Raw genomic sequence first — 21,001 nt, 5'->3', positions numbered from 1 at the left:
TGCCCAGCTCTGTTCAGTGAGGCCCCTGCAGTCTCCCAGGGCTCTGGTATAGAGGGAGACAAACTGCCCTGAACAGGTCTCTTCCTCCCCCAGGCCAATGGCACCGTCCAGCCTGCTCTCCTGGAAGCCAAGGCCGAGGGCACAGACTGTCCAGCTAGATCCTGAGCCACCAGCCTCTGGAAGCACAAGACCCAGATGGCTTTTTTCTTTTCATAGAGAAGAGATGTACAGAAATAGACAGGGACAGACAGACAGCTCTTGGCAAGCATCAGAAGCTAAGGTCTATCTCTCCTAATATAAATTTTCCATCAGTTAACAAGTATTTGTGAGTGATTCCCGAGAGCCAGTGTATACGTGTGTGTGTGTGTGTGTGTGTGCGTGTGTGCTTACGTGTCTGTGTCAAACCTTGATTTGTAACTGAGAGGCTCTGTAACTGAATTTTTGACTGTGTTTGTGACTGAATAGCGGGGTTCCTGCTGGCCATGGGGGTGAGCGTGTGTGCAAGCAAGAAAGCTACCTCATGTGTTAAGACAGGTGGTATGGTGCAGAGACAGGAGCAAGGCCTCTGGAACCACACTACATCGGTTCAAATCCTGCCTCTGCCCCTTGACCCATTCTGGTATGACCTTAGGCCAGTGCTTACCTCTTGTCTCAGTCTTCCCACCTGTTAAGTGGGGCTAATAAAACACCAGAGTGCCTTGCACAGAGGAAGTGCTTAGTAGATGTTAGCTGTTGTTACGAACTTGGCACTATGGGGGGACTGAAAGTTAGATATTCACTCCACTGATCCTTTTTGACATCAAAAGGAATGAGCCACAGCATATGCAACAATGGAGGGGGACCTTATATAATATTGAGTGCAAAGGACTTCGAAGATTATGTACAGCATAATAGGCTTTGTATAGTCTAAAAATAACTACAGTAAGACATACTTTTTAGGAATACATATGGATGCAATGAAGTGGGATAAAAGGGAAAACAGGAGAACGATAAAGTCAAAATTAAGAAAGACGATCATCTCAGTGGGGAGACACTGGGATGGGGAGAGGCCGGATCACATGTTCGGATGTAGGTTTTGTTAAATCCTTGCTTTGTTTTGGATGCCGAGCTCTTGGGTGCATATTCGATTAATAAAAATAACTAAATAACTATATAAGTAAATAAAAGTAGAGCATGCATGGGCCAAGAGAGAGAATGTCATGAGACAGAGACTGTGATTAAGCCAGTTGTAAGCGTCAGCGGTACGAAAGGGGGGAAATAAGAAAAAATATATCGAGTACCCATTGCAGGCTAGAGATTGTCCGTGGTTCTGGGTTTATACCAGCGAGTGCAATAGAAAAAGAAAATTCCCACCATTTTGGAGCTCACATTCGCATGTAGGGAGATAGACAGTCCCCACAATACCCAGTGTCAGTCTACAAGTGTCACGGACAGAAATGAAGATCTGGGAGACAGGAAGCAGGTGGTCTGGGAAGATGTGATGGAAAAAGTGACATTTGAGCCAAGTCCCTGGGAAGATGTGATGGAGAAAGTGGCATTTGAGCCAAGTCCTGAGGAAGGGGAAGGAAGAGACTTGTCCATTTCTGAGCTTCAGGGGAACTGAGCTTCTAGGCAAAGGAAAGAATCTGGGCAAAGGCCCTGAGGCAAGGGGACCTGAGAACTGGCTAGCGAGGCCAGAGTGGAGTGACCCCAGGGGCCTTGCAGGCCACTCAGGGGACTTTGGCTTTTATTCTGAGCCACATGGAGAGCCACTGGTTCTGAGCAAAAGAGAAAACCATCTGATACATTTTAAAGGATCTCTCTGGCTTCGGCCTTGAGGATGGCCCATGGCGGGTGGGTGGGGGAGGCTGGGATGCCAATCAGGAAGCTATTGTAGAAACCCAGGTGGGAGAGCAGGCTGCTGGAACCCGAGAGAACAGCAGAGGAGGCGAGAACCAGTCAAATCCCAGACAGAACTACCAGCCAGCTATTGCTCTCCACAGAGGCTCCCAGGCGGGCGGCAAAGACCAGACACAGGGCCAAACACCTGCAAAGCATCATCTACCATGGACTGTACCGCAGCTCACGTCCAGTCAGCTGCGACCCCCTTGCCTCACCTGAAGAGCACCTTATCAGCTGTAGGGAGTGTGCTGGCAGCCTCCACCCTGCTCCTTGGACCCTGGCTCTGGGCACCCCCGCCTCTGGGAAGGAGGTCCTCATGCTCTTTTCCAAACCCTCCTGCAGCCAACCTGACCGGAAACCCTGGGCATCTGTGAGGCCCCCCAGGCGATGGACCTTCCCCAGCTCCAAGAGTCCCTCCTCATGGCCGGGCTCGTCCCCTGAATTGAGGCACCCTCTGAAGGCCTCATCAACCCTGAAAGGAGCTGGGAGCTCCCATCTAACCCACACAGCAGGTTAGGACCCAAGGCTGCCCCCTGTACCTGGACCGCAGAGAGGACACTCAGGACCACCAGCTTCCAGGGGTCCCCAGGCTGCATCTAAGGCCAGGAAAACCCTGCGGCTCAGATACGCTTCATCAAGGCTGTGGGCAGCTGGTTACCCTCCCTGGCTCCTCCCCATCCTGCCTCCTTTAGGACTAGAACATGGAATGCATTTTTATTTGACTTTTCCTAGGTGAAAATGGTGCGGGCCTGGGGGTAGGGAAGCTGGACGGAGTGTGATTTACACTTTCCCTGAGTCCTCACACCTCCCAAGGGCAGCTGCTCACAGAGCCACGGGCAGACGTATAACATTGCACGGCTGCTCCCTGAGCCATTCCAGCAAGGACCCCCCATTTCTGCAGAAGCACCCCGAAACCCTGGATGAGCCAAAGACCCTTTGGAAAGGGAATAGCGGAAGGTGGGTGCTGAGATGTGTAAAGTTCTGGCCAAGATGCCCCTCAGAAAAACTACGCATACTTCCTGAAGCCCATACACATCTGAGGTCACTCCTGTTCCATTTTCTCTCCACGATAAACAGCTGGTTGACTCTTGGCTGCTTCTCTGTTCTATCTCAGCCTTCAAGCCCTGCTCAGCCTCGAGCAAGAAAGGCCATTTGCCCCGGATACAGACTTACAAGGCACCCTCTGGCCTTTTCAGAGAAGGCGCCCCCCTATAAATGCCATAGTAGGGTTTCTCAACATTGGCACTATTGATATGTTGGGATTCTTTGCTGGGAGTGGAGCTCCTGTCCAGCCCCCAGTCAGCACCCCAGGCTTCTTCCCACTAAACATCAGTAGCACCCCTTCCCCCTTCTAGGACAATGAAAAATGTCTACAGACATCACGAAATGCCCCCGGGAGAGTGGGAGGGCATAGGTAAAGTCACCCCGATTGAGGAGCACTATGTCACAGCAATATGATCAGAACGTCTGGAGACGGCTCAGTCCAGTGACCAGTACAGAAAACCAGGCTGGGCGTTAGGAACTGTGTGATCTTGCTCAGGAAGCCTAACCTCTCTGGGCTTCAGTGTCATGCTCTGTAATATAATAATAACAGCCCATAGGCACTCAGGGCTGGCCCTCTGCCGAGCACCTCGCATGGGTTTTCTCATGTAACACGCTTCTTCCCTTTTAATTCCTCACAGTGTTTTTCTGGAAAAGGTACTGTTCCTATCTTACGGATGAGGAAATTGAGACTCAGAGAGGTTGGGCAACTTGCTTAAGAACACACAGCAAGAAGGCAGGCAGTTGGAACCCAAGAGGCTGCAGTCCTGGCCACAGTTCTGCTCTCCCTCCTTCCCAGAGGGGCTTCGGACTCCAGACTACCTCTGAAGTCCTTTGTATTCCCACAACTGTGTCATCCGGCTGATGTTGCTACAAAAGGAACGTTCACTGGCTGTCTGTGTTCTTTGAGTCCCCCTGCCCTGCCCTTCGGGACACGGCCTGCTCATGCTTCCCCTCATTCAATATGCTCCTACTATGTTCTGTGTGCTGTGCTGGCATCCAGCTGTCGACAGGATATGGAATTTACCCTCTGGTGAGGAGACAGATATCAAATAGCTCATTACATTAGGGCTAACAAGGGACCGGACCTAGCCCAGAGGGTCAGGGGAGGGACCACCTAGCTGCTCTCTGATGGGTGTGCAGGGGTTCAACCCATGAGACTGAGGGAAGCCAGCTCCCAGAGAGAGCAGCTTGCACACCGCCCCAGGAGGAAAAGAACACTGCTTCTTCCAGAAACCAAAGGGAAGAGGGTGCAGGAGGAGGCAGACAGGTGGGCAGGCCCTGTGCGTCCCAGCAAGAATTTCTGCCTTTGTCCTAGAAGCACCAAGAGGTCAGCAAAGATGACATATTGCTCTGGAAAGATCGGGGTAAAGGTGGCAAGAGGAAAGGCAGAGAGGCCATTTGGGCTGCAGAGCTAGTGCATGGGAGATGCTTTGGGCTACACGAGGACATGGGGAGCAGAGAAGAGCCAGACTCCAGGGACATTGAACATGCAGAGCCTAGGGGAAGCAGGTGGGCTGAAGCAGGAGGCCGGGTGGACGGAGCCAACGGTGGTGCTGTTCACGGGACGAGGATGTGGTAGGTGTGGACCCGCTGCGTTTGAGGGGTTCTGTGCAGGACAGCATCAGTGCAGGACAGACCAATCTACCAGCTGGTTGACCGAGACTTGGGGCCCAGACCTCCTTCCTGGGGGGAGGCCCCTGCTGACTTAGGCACACCCGGGACAGGAAGAGACTAAACCCCAAAGAAGGCACACAGGCCGGCAGCAAAGTCCTGGGGAGGGAGCCCGCGTAATGAAAATGTGGGTTATTATTACTATTACCTTATCAGATCTGACAAGATCCTTGTCCAAGGTGGGGCCGCTGCAGCCCATAATTCAATATAAACGGGCTCTTGGGTGGCAGTTGGCTGTGGCATCGATTCCTATTCACTCAGAAGCTAAATCACAGTGCTTCTGTGAAACGTGTGTGAAATATCCCTTTTTCATGCACTAGCAATGAAAGGGCGCCACAAATCTGTAGCCAAATGAATGTACTTATAAGTAATGGGAATCCGCACGTGGGCATCGTTTTATTAACACGTACAAGCCAACTTCATGGACGCTTGGATTTCACGTTAAAGAGAGCATTCCGGCACCCCGGGGGAGGTGAGGCAACACCAGCAGGCAGGCCCTCATTGAGAAAGTGACACTTCGTTGCTAGCCCAGGCCTCAGGAATTTAAAACTGCCCTTAATGCCATCCGGCTGCTCCCACCACAACCTAAGGTCAGCGTGGGAGAGGAGGTCAGGCCACTCGGCTCCCCGGCAGGACAGCGCAGGGGGGATGCTGCTGCAGTGTCCCCGGTTCATCGGCAGTAGATCTGGGACCAGAACCCACGCCCCCTGACAGATCCAGGCTATGACATTTCTGCTGCTGGGCTCAGGACTCGGGCTAACCTTTCCAGAGACTTCAGATGTCTAGGGCCCAGGATTGAGTCTCTCCTGAGACCACCAGAGGAAATGAAAGTAAAGACCATTTCTAAAGTCCCAGGTCGGCCGGCAGAGGACACTGCATCTGGGCAGACATTTTGGTGGCTATGGGATGCAGGGAGCTGGGGGACGGGGTCATTTGGACAACTAGGCATGGGAATCTGGGAGCAAAGTCTTGTTTGCATATCTGCTCTAAGATAATGCATACTCCGCCTACTTCTGGAAAAAGATTTGGGGTGGTTCGTTATATACCATGTACCCACACGCAACAAAACGGTCCAGCCTGACATCAGATTGCAAGTGGTTTTTTTTTGTTGTTGTTTTTTGGGTTTTTTTTTTAAAGGTTTTTTTATTTATTTGACAAACAGAGAGATCACAAGTAGGCAGAGAGGCAGGCAGAGAGGGGGAAGCAGGCTCCCTGCTGAGCAGAGAGCCCGATGCGGGGCTCGATCCCAGGACCCTGAGATCACGACCTGAGCCGAAGGAAGAGGCCCAACCCACCCAGGGCACCACCCAGGTGCCCCTGCGGAAGTGTTTTTAATAGTCAAAAACTGGAAGCAATCGTAGTGTCCCTCTATAGGGGGCTTGTTTAAAAAAAATTCTATCCATGCATCTGGTAACTACTTCACAGCTATTAAAAAAATAAATAAGCAAATAAATAAATAAATAGCAGAGGAAGCGATCTGTGTGCTAACATGGAGACATTTCAAGGATACATGCAAGGAAAGAAGAAAAGCAAAGGTACAGGATATACAGGAAGGTATTTTTTTTTATGGTAAGGTGGAAAACGAAAGATACATATTTAAGTTTCTCCATTTTGGAAGAAAGTAACACTGGAAGTATAAACCAGAAAATTATGTAAACGGTCGCCTGCAGAGGGCAAAAGAGGGAGACGGAGAGCTCTGGGTATATACCTTTATATGTCATTTTGACTTTTAAACCCTATAAATGCTTTACCAATTCAAAAATTCTAATTCAGTCAAACACAAGAGGAAAGGGGAAGGAGGAAATAATTTCTAGGCACAAGCACCAACAAGGTCTCCTTTCTGACTTCTCTGAAAAATGGGTCCTAATATTGCCTTGCCTGGGATCCCGCAGTCCCAAGGACCCAGGAGGGTAGGTCACCAGCCTCCAGCCTCCTGGAGGCTGGGAACAGGGGGACAGATAGGCAGCCTGATGGGGCTGCCCACAGTGGCCTGGCATCCCTGCCTTGGCAGTGGAGGGAGGAGGTGAAGGCCAGGGCTGGTACCAGGCCAGTGCCGTTCAAGGTTGCCCACCTCGGGAGGGCTATGCCACGTCCGCTCCCTGACTCAGCCTTGAGTCACAGTTGTCCCAGCTGCTGACATTCCATGGTCCCGGAGCAACCAAGCTGCTCTAAGAATGTGTTTACACCATTAGGCTCTGGCCTGCCCGTGGCTCCAGCCCACCCTACCCCAGGCCCTCCTCACTGTGCCCCCAGTTCTGGGGAGCAGCACCCTCACTCAGGATGGCAGCTTTGGCCCTGGAAGCGTGCTCTCCCCTTGTGGGCTCCTCTCTGACCTGCTCCCGGAATAGGAGGGGCAACCAATCATCCAATCAATGACAACTCACTGCCACCACCCAGATGTCCATTAGTGAAATTAATTCTAGTCTATTAATAGATGATATCCATACTATAGAAAACCATATTATAAAAAACAAGAGTGAGCCCTGTGAGTAGTTTTTTTTAAAGATACATTAAGTAGAAACACAAACTGCAGAACATAATACGTAGCTTGATCTCATGTTGGGGCCATCTGGATCTATTTTCCAGAGCCACAGTGACCATACAGATAGAATAATGCCATGCTAGTCTCTGGGAGAGGAGGGGGAGTTATAGTTCCCTTCGCTTTCTCGGTGACACATTTGTAATTCTTTTCTTATATGAAGCAGTTATTATATTTGTAATCTGAACACAGATATCTCACATTCATTATACACTTCATTGGGCTGATTTGCTCTGTCAGAGGCTCAGGACAAGAAGTCCCCTCCCATCCCTGCACTTCCTGGCAGAAAAGAAACTGAGGCCCAGAGAGGTCAATATTTTCTCATGCAGAATCGTACAGTGAGTGAGCTGACAGCAAAGTGGGGCCCAGAGTTCCTATCTCCCAACAGATGCCTGTGCTCTTTCCACGACACCATGTGACCTTAGAATAAAATGAGTTTGTATTTGTGGAGGGTTCCTTTTGTGGCTGATAGGGGGAAAAGGGGGAAATACTGCCCCCCCAAAAATAAAATAAAAAGACTTAGCACCCCAGGACTCATTCCCTGCCGACAAGTCAATACCATCACCATTGACTGATGGAAGGTTCCAGACAAGTGTTCATTCAAAGATGAACCATTAACTGTAAATCAAAACCTAGAGCGAGTGCTGAGTTATAAAGCGAATTAGAATAAGCGGGTAAACGGACGGCTGATCTCGGCCCCAACGGCCAGGGCTGGGAGAAGGTGCACCTTCCGACTCAGAGAGGCAACAGAGGACCGGGGTCAGGGACGGCTGCTTCAAGGGGTGTGTCTCTAACAGAAAAGAAGCCCCCACTGCCCCCCCCCCCCGAAACAGGTGAAATAGCAGAGGATCCATTCATCAACCCATTCCAGGACTTGCTCCGGCTTCCCCCAGGGCAGTTCCTAGAGGAACTGGTTCCAGGGCAGCCTAGAGGCCACGCCGGATGCCAGGTCTGTGGGGCCTGGCCCCACGTGCCTCTCCCACCCCCAAGAGCACGAGGCAGCCGGCCAGAAACGGGGACGACTGGCCTGCGGGAAACTGAAACAGCCAAAAAGCACAATACACACCATCTTTGAGACAGGTGCTACCTCTCCCCCTCCCAGGACACCTGCGTCACACTGGGCACACTTCCGGCCGCTCCGGGAATTCTGAGTGTGGTCTGTGTGTGCGCATTCACACGTGGGACTACCTGACAGGAACGGACACGCGCATACGGTTTTTTAAACGTTTGATGAACTCTCGCTACTCCTTCCAACGCTGTTCCCTTACTTGCCCGTTGAACTCACTCCTCACTGTGCAGCCACGTCAGCAGGGCAGGTAATCTCATTATTTCCATTTCGTAGACAAGGAAACTGAGGTCCGGGGAGCTTTCCGGCTGTCATACTACTGCACGGCGGCAGAAAGGGTAGAGATGAAGACTGAAAGTGGGTGAGGGTTCATAGGGGCCAAGGGCTCTCTCTGGATCATTTCATTTGCTACCCTCCCCCCTGCCCAGCCTTAGTGGGAGGGAGGCGTGGGAACACCGTCTTATGCCGAAGGATACCAAGGCTTAGGAAAACCCAGTCGCCTGCCTGAGTAGTGAAGCCAGGATTAACAGCAGGCCCTCTGACCCCCAAGCTGAGGTGTGCAGTCACTATGAAAAGCACAGTGGGGGACAACTTCATGCCAGGCACTGGGTAAGCCCCTCCCCCCAATATCATTACCTACAGTAGCTTCCTGAGCCTTACAACGAGCCAGGAGTGGGCTGAGTTCTGCCCACACAGACTCTAGAAGAGGAGGCACGTGTCCACATCTCTGAATCCTGGCGTGGCACGGAGCTGGCCTCCTTGCTGACTCAAAGCGCCCACCCCAGCCCTGTTGTTTCCTGGGTCCTTCTCTTGCATTTCTGCCGTGCCAATTAAAGGACAGCGTGGGCTCTCTGTGAGCAAGTGCCCTTGACTGCTATTCACACCCCAACAAACTGCACGTACACCCCACGAGAAGAGTCGAAGCCCCCTGGCCAGCTCTCTGCACCCAAGAATCCAGGCCAGCCCCCAAGGGTGCCCCTAGTCCCTCCACGTCCACTCAGACCACTGCTGCCCACCTTTCCCACAATCCCCGCTCAGGCTGTCTTCTCTCACTGCCTGAAGGAATGATTTGACAGTGATAAACATTTCCACATGAAGGCTTGGGTGTCTCTGAGTCATAATTTATTGCTTTGTTTCTATGCTTTATACTTTCTTTTTTTTTTTTTTAACTTAAAAAGGAGGGCAGGAGTGATGAGTGTGGACGGGATGAGTAATCCCAGCTCCTCTGGGCTCCGGTGGGCAGATGGAAACTAGAGGTGGAGAGAGAGCGGAGGAAAGGATGGGAGTGGCTGGGAGGGCGGAGCAGGGGGAGCACTGACCCCTGCTCCGGATGGGGAGGACCCGGGCCCCCGAGTCAGATAGTACTGCAATCCAAACAAGGTTTATGTGTTCAGCTGCAGAATGTGGGCGGGCGGCGGCAGGAGACAGGGAAGTATTCCAACGAAGTGATCCACAACTAACAAAGGGATGGCCCGTGCAGATCTCCCCCAGTTTCAAGGCCCAGGTCAAGTGCCACCTCATCCGGATGGCCCTCCGCAGACCACCCCAACCAAGAGCACTCCCCTCTACCTCTGAATCGGAGACTTTCATTTGTCTCAAGGGCTAGATGGCTTTGCTAGTCCCCATCGCTGTTTGCTTTCACTGCCCCCCCCACGCCCATTATGAGCTCCTGAAGGGCAGAGACCTTGTTTTTACCGCCTTTGTATCTTTTGAGCATGTGACACCCCCCACAATCCATTCTTGAGGTGACGTGTGACACCCCCTGTGTACAGAGCCACAAGCCTCCAAGCAAACCCTCGTGGACCAAGCATTGGAAAATGGTCCCAGACAAAAATCACACAATTTCACCTTTGCTCTTGGGCTCTCTACTGTGTACAAAGCCCTTCCATAGTCTTGTAAAGTACGTGATAGGTGATATTAAGCTCATTTTACAGATAAGAAAACTGGGGCACAGAGTGAGGGATTAATCGATGACTAGGGAGTAAACAGAAACAACTCTGCAACCAGGGTTCTAACTGATTTTTCCTGAAGGGGCTGGAGGTGTCTACCTCCTCTGAAGCCTATGACAAATAATCTTGGGGAACACCACATCGCCAGAGCCCACCCTCACGCAAGATGTCCAGTGCCAATCAGCCAAACCAAGGCTCCAGAGAAATCTCTCTGGCTTCGTTCAATACAGACGTTTCCAAACTGGACCCCCCCTGGAACTCTTCTGCGCTGGGGACATATTCTTCTGACCCACTTTGACTCTCCTAAAGTGGAAGTCGCACCCCCAGGAGAAGCTGCGTATGATGGTTGAAGGAAGGCTTAAGCGGATAAAGCGCTGATGATGAAATTTCAGGGTTCAGCCAACTAGTAAGGATATTATTTGTTCTTCTTCTTATTATTATTCCTCTTCCTCCTCCTCCTCCTCCTCCTCCTCCTCTTCTTCTTCTTCTCCTCCTCCTCCTCCTCTCCTCCTCCTCCTCCTTCTTTTCTTTCTCCTCCTCTTCCTCCTCCTCCTTCTCATTATTATTCTACTTGTCATCGTCAAACTTCTCAAACATGCACAAATAGAGGAGCCTAATAAATCTCTAGGTGTCCATCACCAGCTCCAACAGTATGCAACGATCTGCTATTTTTGCTTCATCTTTTTGGTCTGGAATATCTTAGAGAAAAGTCCAGATATCGTGTCATCTGTAAATACCTGTCACAGTATTACATGCCTTAAAAAATTCATAACAATTCCTGGATATCTAACGCCCATCCTGGATCTAATGTTCCTGGCTTCTCTCAGATTGGTCCGTCTACGGCAGGCCTGAAATCAGAACTCAAACTGGACACACAGAGTGCATTTGCTTGGTGTGTCTCTTAAGACTTTACTAGCTGGGGCACCTGGGTGGCTCAGTCAGTTGAGCATCTGACTCTTGATTTCAGCTCAGGTCATGATCTTGGGGTCATGGGATCGAGCCCTGCGTTGGGCTCTGTGCTCAGCAGGGAGTCTGCTTTTCTCTCCCTCTCCCTCTGCCCTGTTTATGGGCTCTCTCTCTCTCTCTCTAATAAATAAATAAATCCTTAAAAAAAGATTATACTGATCTGTAATAATTTCCCCTACACCTCCCCTTACCTCCCCCTCAACATCCTATTAGCGAAATGAGGGCATTTGTCCTGAGGTTCGGTGTGGCTGTGTGGACGGCCTCCCTGCATTGGCGTTTTGCCTATTCCTCTAGTTCCTGTGTAAAATGGTGGTTAGATTTACCAGCTTGAGCAGATCTGGTTCAGCTTTACAGCAAGCAAATATCATGGGTGATGCTGGGTCCTTCCTATTACATCTGTCTGTCCAGCGCTTAGCAAAGCTAATATGGATCCACGGATTTGGATACCTTTTTGAGCAACTAGATCCTCCCAGTGCCTCCAAAGTTATATACCACATCCTAAAATGTGCTTCTAGATGCATCTCTAACCCTTTGGGACTTGCCCATTTTTCTAAGATTTCACGGGAGACTCTCTCCGACTACGAGGTTCCAAAATTCTATCACCATATCCTTTCTTAGCCTGTCTCTGTGTGACTTTTAACCTTCCCTTTCTTCTTTTTAAAGAAAAGACCTATTTAAATGACCAGCCAAGCTGGGGACCCTGTGCTCCCTACAGTCCAGGCCCTACCAGCAACTCTGTGGGCTCAGCCAGAATCCCAGGGTCTCAAGAGCCTGTGGGTTCCTCCAGCCGTCTCCTAGAAGATGAGTCAGGATCTCAAGGAGAACAAGAACGCGTAGTTGAATATGATAAATATGCATCCAAAATTTTTAAAAACCAAATTACACAAATCAAGCTTATTCTGAGAGGTTCGTTTTGCCAGGGGTCTCTAGTGCTCCAATCAGCATAATTAAATACCAAGATCTCTCTAGAATTGATTGTGGTTTTCACATTTTTTTCCTCCTCCAAGGACCATTTCAGTGGGATGATTTAAAGCTAATAAGAACCCCCAAATTAGAAACTAATTAAGGAGATGGAAAATACAAACGTATTTGTTTTTAGTCAGGCACTATTTTTATCAGAGGAATCATGAAAAATTAAAATTGTTAAATACCCATACGAAGGTTGTCAGTCAAGGGCAATGTGGCTTTCCGCCTCTCCCGGCTACAGAAGTGTAAAGGGGTAGATCAGAAACCACTCCCTGTGTACCCCCAGGAAGCAACAGAGAGGCTAATGTTAAAGAACAGAATGACACATTGTTAGAGACGTGGGGAGGGAAAGCATGCTGCCCTAAGACTCTCGAATCTTTGGTAATTGAGGTTCATAGTTCCCCTTTGGAAATGCAAGTGCACCTGGCATCTTGGCAACACACGTTCTCACGCCCGTTGAACAGATGAGAACATTAAGGCCCAGGGAAGGTGAACAACACGCCCGGGGTCACACAGCCAACTTAGAAAGAGCCATGACTACATCTCTATCTAAATGTGCTTGATGTCGTGAAACAGCCTTCCCACTGTCCTCCAAATGTGCCACGGATTACCTCTTAAAATAGATGTTAAGTCACAATGACACAGGTTTGGAGGGATCCTTTCTGATTCGTGACAGCTTTGAGAACTTGGGGCCCTGGGAGAGGCAGCAGGAAGCAGGAGCCAGCTGCTCCAGGGGATAGGACTTCCTGCCTAGAGAGGCAGCAACACGGGGACCTATGGGCCACTGCAGTGAGCCTCAGAGGACCGCTGACCTCGCCACACACAACCAAGTGTTGACCCAATCTTGAAAACGGTGCCTGGGTCCCCAGGCCTGGAGTCTCCATTCATTTTGCAGACTTTGCCCTGGTTCTCCAGCACAACTGATACCCCCTTACTCTCTGTGTCACTGACCTTCACCGCCTGCTCCTTCCACAGCAGGCCAGGAGGACATGGGATCTACCTGCAGGCACTCTCTTTAAACCTCTACCCCATGGCAGAATTCTCACCAAACCTTATTTTGCTGCTGCTGTTGGGGGCCTGTGGCTGGAGCAGATGTCATTCACAAAATAATAAAAACCAGGGGTGCCTGGGTGGCTCAGCGGGTTAAAGCCTCCGCCTTCGGCTCAGGTCATGGTCCCAGGGTCCTGGGATCGAGCCCCACATCGGGCTCTCTGCTCAGCAGGGAACCTGCTTCCTCCTCTCTCTCTCTCTCTCTCCCTCTGCCTACCTGTGATTTCTATCTGTCAAACAAATAAATTAAAAAATGTTAAAAAAAAATAATAAAAACCATACCCCCATCCCCAGAAAGAGTAGCCACGCTCTGTGCCAGTGGGTTCCCTTATCCTCAGAGGGAGGAACCTGGATGTCTATGGCTCAGGAAAGATAGTGGGTAATAAGGTGGAGATGGGCCTTCGTTTCAAAGGCGGCAGCCTGGAGAATAGAAACAGAAGGGTTGAAGGACATCCAGTTTTTAGAGCAGGACCCCTGGGGTGGGTCCCAAAGAGCAACTTGGCAGTGTCCAAACCCCAGAGATGAAGGCCTAGATACCTCAAGATTCCCTATGGCAGAGATGACACAGGAGCACAGGCTGCCTACAGGGTCTGCCTCCTCCAGAAGGCCCCAGGCAGGAGTCCCCAGGCAGGAGGAGGAGTCGCCTCCTCCAGATGGCCCCAGGAGGGTCCCCCGGCAGGCCCTGCTGCCGTGTGCTGGGATCCAGGCCTCACCTCCCTCTCCATTTTTCCTGACCTGTAAAGCCCCATCATTCCTGTGCAATGGACAGAACCACAGAAATGCCCACTAGCAAACTTCTGCCAAACTTAGGGGAACTCAAATTGGTTTTTGTTTGACTTAAGATAATAACAAGAATTCTTTCTTGACCACGAATGTCACGAGATAATCACTCATTGTTGTATTGAAGTTCTCATCATTACCCAACAAGATAGAAATGATTAGTGCTACTTCCCACAAAGTCTCTGATGCTCAGAGAGCTTTAGGAACTGCCTGAGGTCAGCCTTGAATCAGCAGATGCTAGATTTCTAAGACCAGCTGGGGACACCCACCCCGGGGCTGGTTCTAGAAAACATAAGTCACCATCTAGAATGAGTGATTCAAGTCATCTCAGATCACTGAAGCCAATTTCCCCAGGGATGCATTACGGATGTGTCATAAGAAGAGGACATGATAGCGAGTCCTATTGTTAAACTTGGGACACCTGGCCTCTGGGTGCCCACTGACAAGATATTCTAGACTGTAGACCTGAGCTGTCCAGGACAGTAGCCACAAGATGCTTGAAATGAGCTCTTGAAACGTGGCCAGTCCAAACAGAGGGGTGCTGCCTGTGTCAGATGCACTTAGGACTTGGAAGACTTTGCATGAAAAGGAGAACAGGAAATACCTCATTAACAATTGGCATATTGATCATAGGTTGAAATATTTGGGCCTTTCGAGTTATATGAAATGCATTATTACAATTAATTTTATATTTACACATTACATATTTACATACTACAATTAATTTAACTTTCTTATGCTTACTTTTTGTGTGTGGCTACTGGGAAATTTAAAATCCCATGGGTGGCTTACATCTGTGGCTGGTGCTCAGACTCTCCTAGGCAGCCCTGCTATAGGACCCAAGGCCCGCCTTCATTTCTATACCCAGCTCACCCTGCCCTGCTCCCAAGAGCAGCGCTGGAAGCTGAGGAAGCAAGACCCTCCGGGCATTCTGAGAATGTCCTCTCTTCTCAATAATTCTGGAAATTCCCACCCCTCCCGCTGTCTGTCCTACTAGGTGCCCATAAAGAACCGTGGGCGCAGCAGTTGCCAAGGCACTTGAACCCAGTCACCATTTCTGAGTGTTTGGCTCCACCTTGGACTACACCTTCCATGGCCAGACAAATTCTGATAACCAGGTTTTCAGAGTCCAGGTCTTGGATCCCATTGCAATTGTGACCCTTGGGACTTCCAGCCTCCTTTGCTCCCAGCCCTGTCAGACCATGAGCTCCTCCAAGGGCAGCATAATGCAAGTAAGTTCGATGTATTGATCACTTCTTATGGTGCCAGCTGCTGCGCTAAGTGTTTTTGCATGTTTTATTTTATTTAATTCTCCCAACCAGCCTGTGAGTGAGAAAGCATTGCCCCCGTCTTGAAGATAGGAGCCCGAGGCTCCCATGGTCTTGGCTCTGTCCCCACTGTCGTGCTTATTCCTGTGTGCCATCCTCCCTCCCTTAGCAGCAAAGATCCTCATACATCTTTGCATTTCTGGCACCGCGCGCAGTGCCCAGCACACAACAGCTACTCAGTAATATTGATAAACTAGGTTAAGAACCGTTTTCATAGACCTGATCCTTTGTTCTTTCTTGCCTTGATCAGAAAGCTTACTACTCTGACTTTCCTGAAACCACACACACGATGAAAGTCCTCACATAGCACCCTACAGGACTAGACCTTTGCTGCCCCTATCACCTGCCACCACAGGGCCCTTTAGGTTCAGCCCTGCCTAGGTCCCCAGTCCAGTCTGAGACATATGGACCACAGCCCACACTGAGAGGTGGGACATGTGAGTAGTCCAGGGCCAGTATGCTGGCTTCTGGGATCCCCAGAGACACAGCCCCAGGTACCTGTGGAGCTGGCTGCCTCTCTAGCAAAGCCCCTCCAAGCACAGCCAGACCCCCGACTAGCCTCGCTGGGCTCCCCAGAGCTCAACCTCCCTTCTATTTCCTCATATACACAGGAGCTAAGTCCTGGGCCTGCCTGGTGCATGTGGCTGACCCATTTCCTAGAGCTGGGCTCAGCTTTCTAAATTCCTTCTTCATCTTATTCTTTCTGCCTGATTTAGAACAAGGCCACCCAGAAGTCCTAATTCTCTGCCCCTCCCCACCCCTTGGCTTGACCCAATGGATCCTGACACTGGCCGGCACTGGAATGGAATTTGCCACACCCCCTTGGGCCTCCTGCCCCAGGCCATTGGTCCTTCTCCCCCTGCCCTGGTCAATTTCCCAAGGCCCTAAGCTATTTTTGCCTCTGCCCTAGCCTGCCTTTTCCCCAAAGTAGAAGTTGCCAGAATGGTACCCTATATGACATACAGAGTAAAGACCAGATGACCCATGGGAACAGACCCTTCATCAGATCAGAACGCACCTTCGGGGTCTCCAGTCCCACTGGCTCCCTTCTTTTTCTAGCTTCAGACCTCCACATTCAGGCTCTGGGGACCTGCATGATGCTTCCTGCTTGGCTGACTTCTAGATCCAGGGTATCCACCAGCCCCTTCCTCTGCTCCCCAAATCCCTTCTCATGACCTTCCCCAGCCACCCTGGATGATCTGCTACTTGACTTAGTGCCCTTGGAGAGAGAGAGAGAACCTCTTTTCCTTTAGTCTACAAGAAACACCAACATACCGCCTGACCCTCTCTTCAGAGAAATCTCAGTCAATCAAGAAGGATTCCCAACCAGTGAGGTCTCCAGACCTACCCCCCAAGGATCCGCCAAGCACTCCTGCGCCCCTCGCCGCCTGTTTCCCCACTGGCATCAACTCCCGGCTTCCCAAGGGAGCCAGTAGGAAATAATGATTTCTTGATTTGTTACTTTGAGCTCTTCAAACAAGAGGTGCTACGTCTATAAAGGCATCACGCCTTCCCATACGGCATAGGAAGTGAACCAGCCGATGCTAAATCTTCCGGTGCCGGGCTCCAGCGAGTGCACGGGGCAGAAACTAATAACTAGAAAGCGCCCATCTATCATTTTATCAGGCCTTACGGCACTTTGTTTGCATAGTTATCTTTCCAAGGGTTGACATTTGATGTCTTCTGCAGGCTGATGTATTCTCCTACCTGCCACATCATTCAGAGAGGATAGATGAGCCTCAGGTTCATTACCTGTCATTACACCGTGTACATGTCGCTGGGGGCCGAAGCATCGATTCTTCTTGAGTCTCCCCAGTGGTGAAGCCCTCCCGACGTGGCGGCCCCAGGTCCAGCGGTCTGCAGGTGATGCTCACTCCTCAGGCCCTGGCTGCGACCCACGCCATCCCCTCCTGCTCTTCCTGGCTGGCCCGCTCCTCGGAGGTGACAGCACGTTCTGAGCTTCCAGCTGCTTCAGGAAGGACCTGCAACAAGAACGGAGGCCTCTGTCGCCCACCGCGAACAGAAACACCTGTCCCAGTTTTAACCGTGCTAGAATTTTCCAGCCATCGTATGATTAGGTCCTGCAATTGCTGGGGACCCTACATAGTTCACCGCAGCCAGGGTCTTCACTGCCAAGGTCCCACCCACCAGCCCCACCCCAGGGCCACAGTGCACACGTGCTCACGCACACACACCCTCAGTCCTGTTTTCTTGCCTCTGTATATTTGTTTTCTCTGCCTGTAAGACCTACCCTTCATCCTACCAACTCTTCAGAGCTCAGCTCCTAACACCGACAGAACCTTATTATCCCAGGAAAGAGGAGGGAATGGGGCGCTCTCCATCCACAGATGAGACCACAGAGAATAGACACATGCCCATCAGGGACACTCCTCAACTCCTGCAGCCCAGGAAGCCCCTGGGGTGAGGCTTCCAGCATGCTGTGGTGTGGGGGCTCCAGGCAGGCTTCCCACCTGTGGCTTATGATGAACCTCCTTTTGTAGTCCTTGGGCTCAGAGCAAGAGACAAGAGAGGACACGCAAGCCTCATTGAGTAAGGGACGCAGCCTGGCTCCACTGAGTGACAGCATCTCCTCGCCAAGACCACAGCTCACACTCTAAGGGGTGGCCAGCCTGGAGGTCCACTCACCTCCAAGGACTGGGTGCCCAGTAGGCACAGCCATGTACCTCTAGCCAGTCATGGCCTCTACTTCTGAAGGTACAAGGGGAGGGTTCCTGCTACCCAGATGGCCATAACCCTGAGCTCCACCCCAGCCCTGGCCTCCTCAGCGCTTCAGTGAGCCCACTGCTGGGAAGCAGCTGTGGCAGGTGAGAGTGCCCACAAGGGCACCCGGCACTACCAGTGAGGGGCAGCACCATGGACAGGGATGAGGGTGGCAAAGGAAGGCAGAGATCGGAGGTCCCATGAATTCCATAAGCATGACGATGACAGTGTCTTACACCACATATAATGATAAACACCCTTCAGGCTGCTTTGACATCCACTGGATCTCTTTGGTTTCAGAAAAGCAAAGTAAGGGGGTATTTTAAAGACGAGGAGACAGAGCACAGAGACACTGAGAATCTTGCTAATGGTCACACAGTAAGTGGGTGAAAGAGCCAAGACAGGAACTCATGACTCCCAATTACCATTCTTTCCAGCAAGCTCCCAGGTCCTAGGCTAACTCCCTGTTACCTCAGCGGGGTGGTGGGTCAAGAGGAGTAGGAGGGGGAAAAGGAACAGAGACATGCTTGGCCTGCTACGGGAGGATGGGGACAAGAGAACAATCATGCCTTCGGCTTCTTCCCTGAGAGGAGGGTCTGGGAGGAGGAAGCACAGAGAGAACAGAATAGGAAGACAGGGATATGCAGGCTCCCAGCTAACAGGAGCAGCTCAGGCAAAGAGGAAATTGGCTGTGATAAACAGCTACAGCTTTGGGGTGCAAGGCTGTGCCGACCTTGAGCTTCCTGAGGGACCTGACTCTATGGCTCCAACCTCCGAGGCATTTCTGGGCAAGACATCGCTGGCGGTGGTGTTTGTGCATCACTTGGAACAAACAAGGCAATTCCTGTTACAAAAAGCACATATGCATTTCTATGTTCTTTCATATAGGTGATATGCTCCTAAATAATAAAAATTTTTAAAAATCCACATTGTCCCACCCGTATGAGGAAAGATTTGCTTCTGGACAGTAGGATGCCCTGCTTGATTCCAGAGCTGCTCTGCTTCTATTGACAAGGGAGGAATCACAACTCGGAAATCTCTACCTGGCAGTAGAAGGCGGGGCCAACCCAGCTCCTTCCAGAGAAAAGCTGCACCGACTACAGGCCTGGAAACCCAGGAGAGGGGGCAAATCCATGGAGATGCACAGAACAAAATGACCCAAACACTAATGGCAGCCACAGCACCTGGTGCAGCCCCATGCACCCCACTCCATCCAGTCCACCGTGGACTAGACCTCCCAACCTGGGGCTATAGGAAGAGCAGCAAATCATTCCCTTGGCCTTAGGTCTCTGAGTCCCAGGCAACAGAGGGGGTCCTTCATCAACCCTGGAGCTCTTAAGTGAGCCCTGCTACGTGCTGCGGATGCCCTGGCGGGGGGAGAAGGAGAATAAGTCGACCCCTTTAGAAGCTAGTCACTGGCCTCTCCCGCCAGCTGCATGGTCACCTAGCAGCTGTAGCTCCAGAGGCAAACAGCTCAAGCTCATAAATTCTTGTTGGGGGTTGGAGGGGCTGGGTGAGGAGAGCCACACTTGCGGGCCCTCCTGCAAGGTGGGGCTGAACCACATTCACAGCAGATGGTGCTGTCGCCCTCACTCCGGGATTCTCATTCCTAATTATCTGTGCTGTCAGCAAAACAATTAACCCTCGAAGAAAAATTGCACCGTCCACTCCCAACCATATGAAAAGGCAATTTTTCCCAAGGACGAGGGACACTTAGGGCAGTGGCAGACGGAAAGTAGGGCAGCCTTGCCTTCGGTTCTGGATCTCACTCACCCTGGGCAATTTCACCATCCTCTGACCTCCGCGGTCTGGGAGGCATCCCGGCAGCCCCAGCAGCCCCTCCAGCCTCTGAACCTGAGCTGCCTTTCCCATAAGAAGGCGGGGAGCCTGACCCCTAGGGCTCCCTGCACCCCACAGTGCTACCATTCTACAAGCCCCCGTCTTTTCCTCCAAACGTTAAGTCCCTTTGGCGCTGAGACCGCTTTTCTGTCCGTTCCTTCATTCATTTGCTTACTTGCTCATTCATCTGTTTGTTCATTCATCCAGTCATTGCGTATTTACCGTGTTGCTCCCAGGAGATACAAAGAAAATATCTATTCAGCCTTCTTGACCACGGCTTGGAGGCTTCTTCCCTGAGATGTGGGGAGGTGGGGGGGTGGATGGGGCAGGGAGGGCTGGGGGCTGCCAGCCAGGAGCTGGAGCACTTGGCAGGGGCTTGGTTTCAGGCTGTAGGAGGGAAATCCTGTTGCTGCATTTGGATTCTCTCTGAAGATTTGGCGGCAGGAAGGCAGCCTCCTCTCCCGAGAGCTGAACTGGAGCGAGCCACTCCGGTCCCCAGAGCAGGCAGGCCTGCAGAGGGTGGAGAGGTGTGATGGGAGGCGAGCCCTAGCCCCCCCACCCCACCCACGCTGTGGGGGCTGGCGGTCACCAAGGTCTGCACCTCCCAGGTGCTCGGGAAGTATCAGAGGCGAGTGGAATGAATCAGAGCGCCCCTCCTTAGAGGAACTGTTTTAAAAGCAAAGGGAAAAATAAATTCAGATTGGGGGGGAAAAGCAAAGGGAGTTTTTACAGGGCTGGGGCATGACGGTTGTCCCCAGGAGGCTACGCTTTAAGGCCGAGATCACTTGATCTAGATTGTCCCTCCCCGCATGATGCCATGGAAGAGAAAAGAGGGTGAGCAAGAGATGCTTGGACCTCTCTGGTCAGTGCTGAGGGAGCCTTCGGGGATGAGGCCGTCAGGGCCACATGTCATAGGTTCCAGGTGGAGAGGCTGATGGGCTGGCTGCTTTCAGAGGGAGATGGAGCGAGATGCTGCTGCAGGTGAAACCACACCCAGCCTCCCTCCAGCCCCACCCCCACTGCCTCCCAGGACTGCCCCGGAACAGCCCTGGGGAACTCCCAAGGCAAAAAGGATAGTCCAGGTTGGGGCACTGCTGGGCCCCCATGGGGGCTGCAGGCCCCCCCCGCTCAGACAGGGGCGGCGCTCTGGGCACTGGGAGGCGGAGTGCGGAGAACAGAGAGGGACGACTTGGGGGTGGGG

At 51.5% G+C, this 21,001-nt stretch overlaps 1 protein-coding gene across 2 annotated transcripts in view; it reads right to left on the bottom strand.

Annotated features, from left to right (window-relative positions):
• ZBTB7C (zinc finger and BTB domain containing 7C) overlaps positions 1 to 21,001 on the bottom strand; it is a 334,978-nt gene that overhangs the window by 251,353 nt on the left and 62,624 nt on the right. For both annotated transcript variants that reach the window (XM_044243026.1, XM_044243027.1), the window contains exon 2: positions 16,993 to 17,222. The gene's annotated coding sequence lies outside the window, so the exon portion shown is untranslated. The remainder of the gene's footprint in view (positions 1 to 16,992; positions 17,223 to 21,001) is intronic.

The sequence above is a fragment of the Neovison vison genome, chromosome 3 (assembly GCF_020171115.1).
Source record: "Neovison vison isolate M4711 chromosome 3, ASM_NN_V1, whole genome shotgun sequence".
NCBI classification, from domain to species: Eukaryota; Metazoa; Chordata; class Mammalia; order Carnivora; family Mustelidae; genus Neogale; species Neogale vison.
The sequence above is the reverse complement of the archived record's forward strand: the minus strand, read 5'-3'. Positions and strand labels throughout refer to the sequence as shown.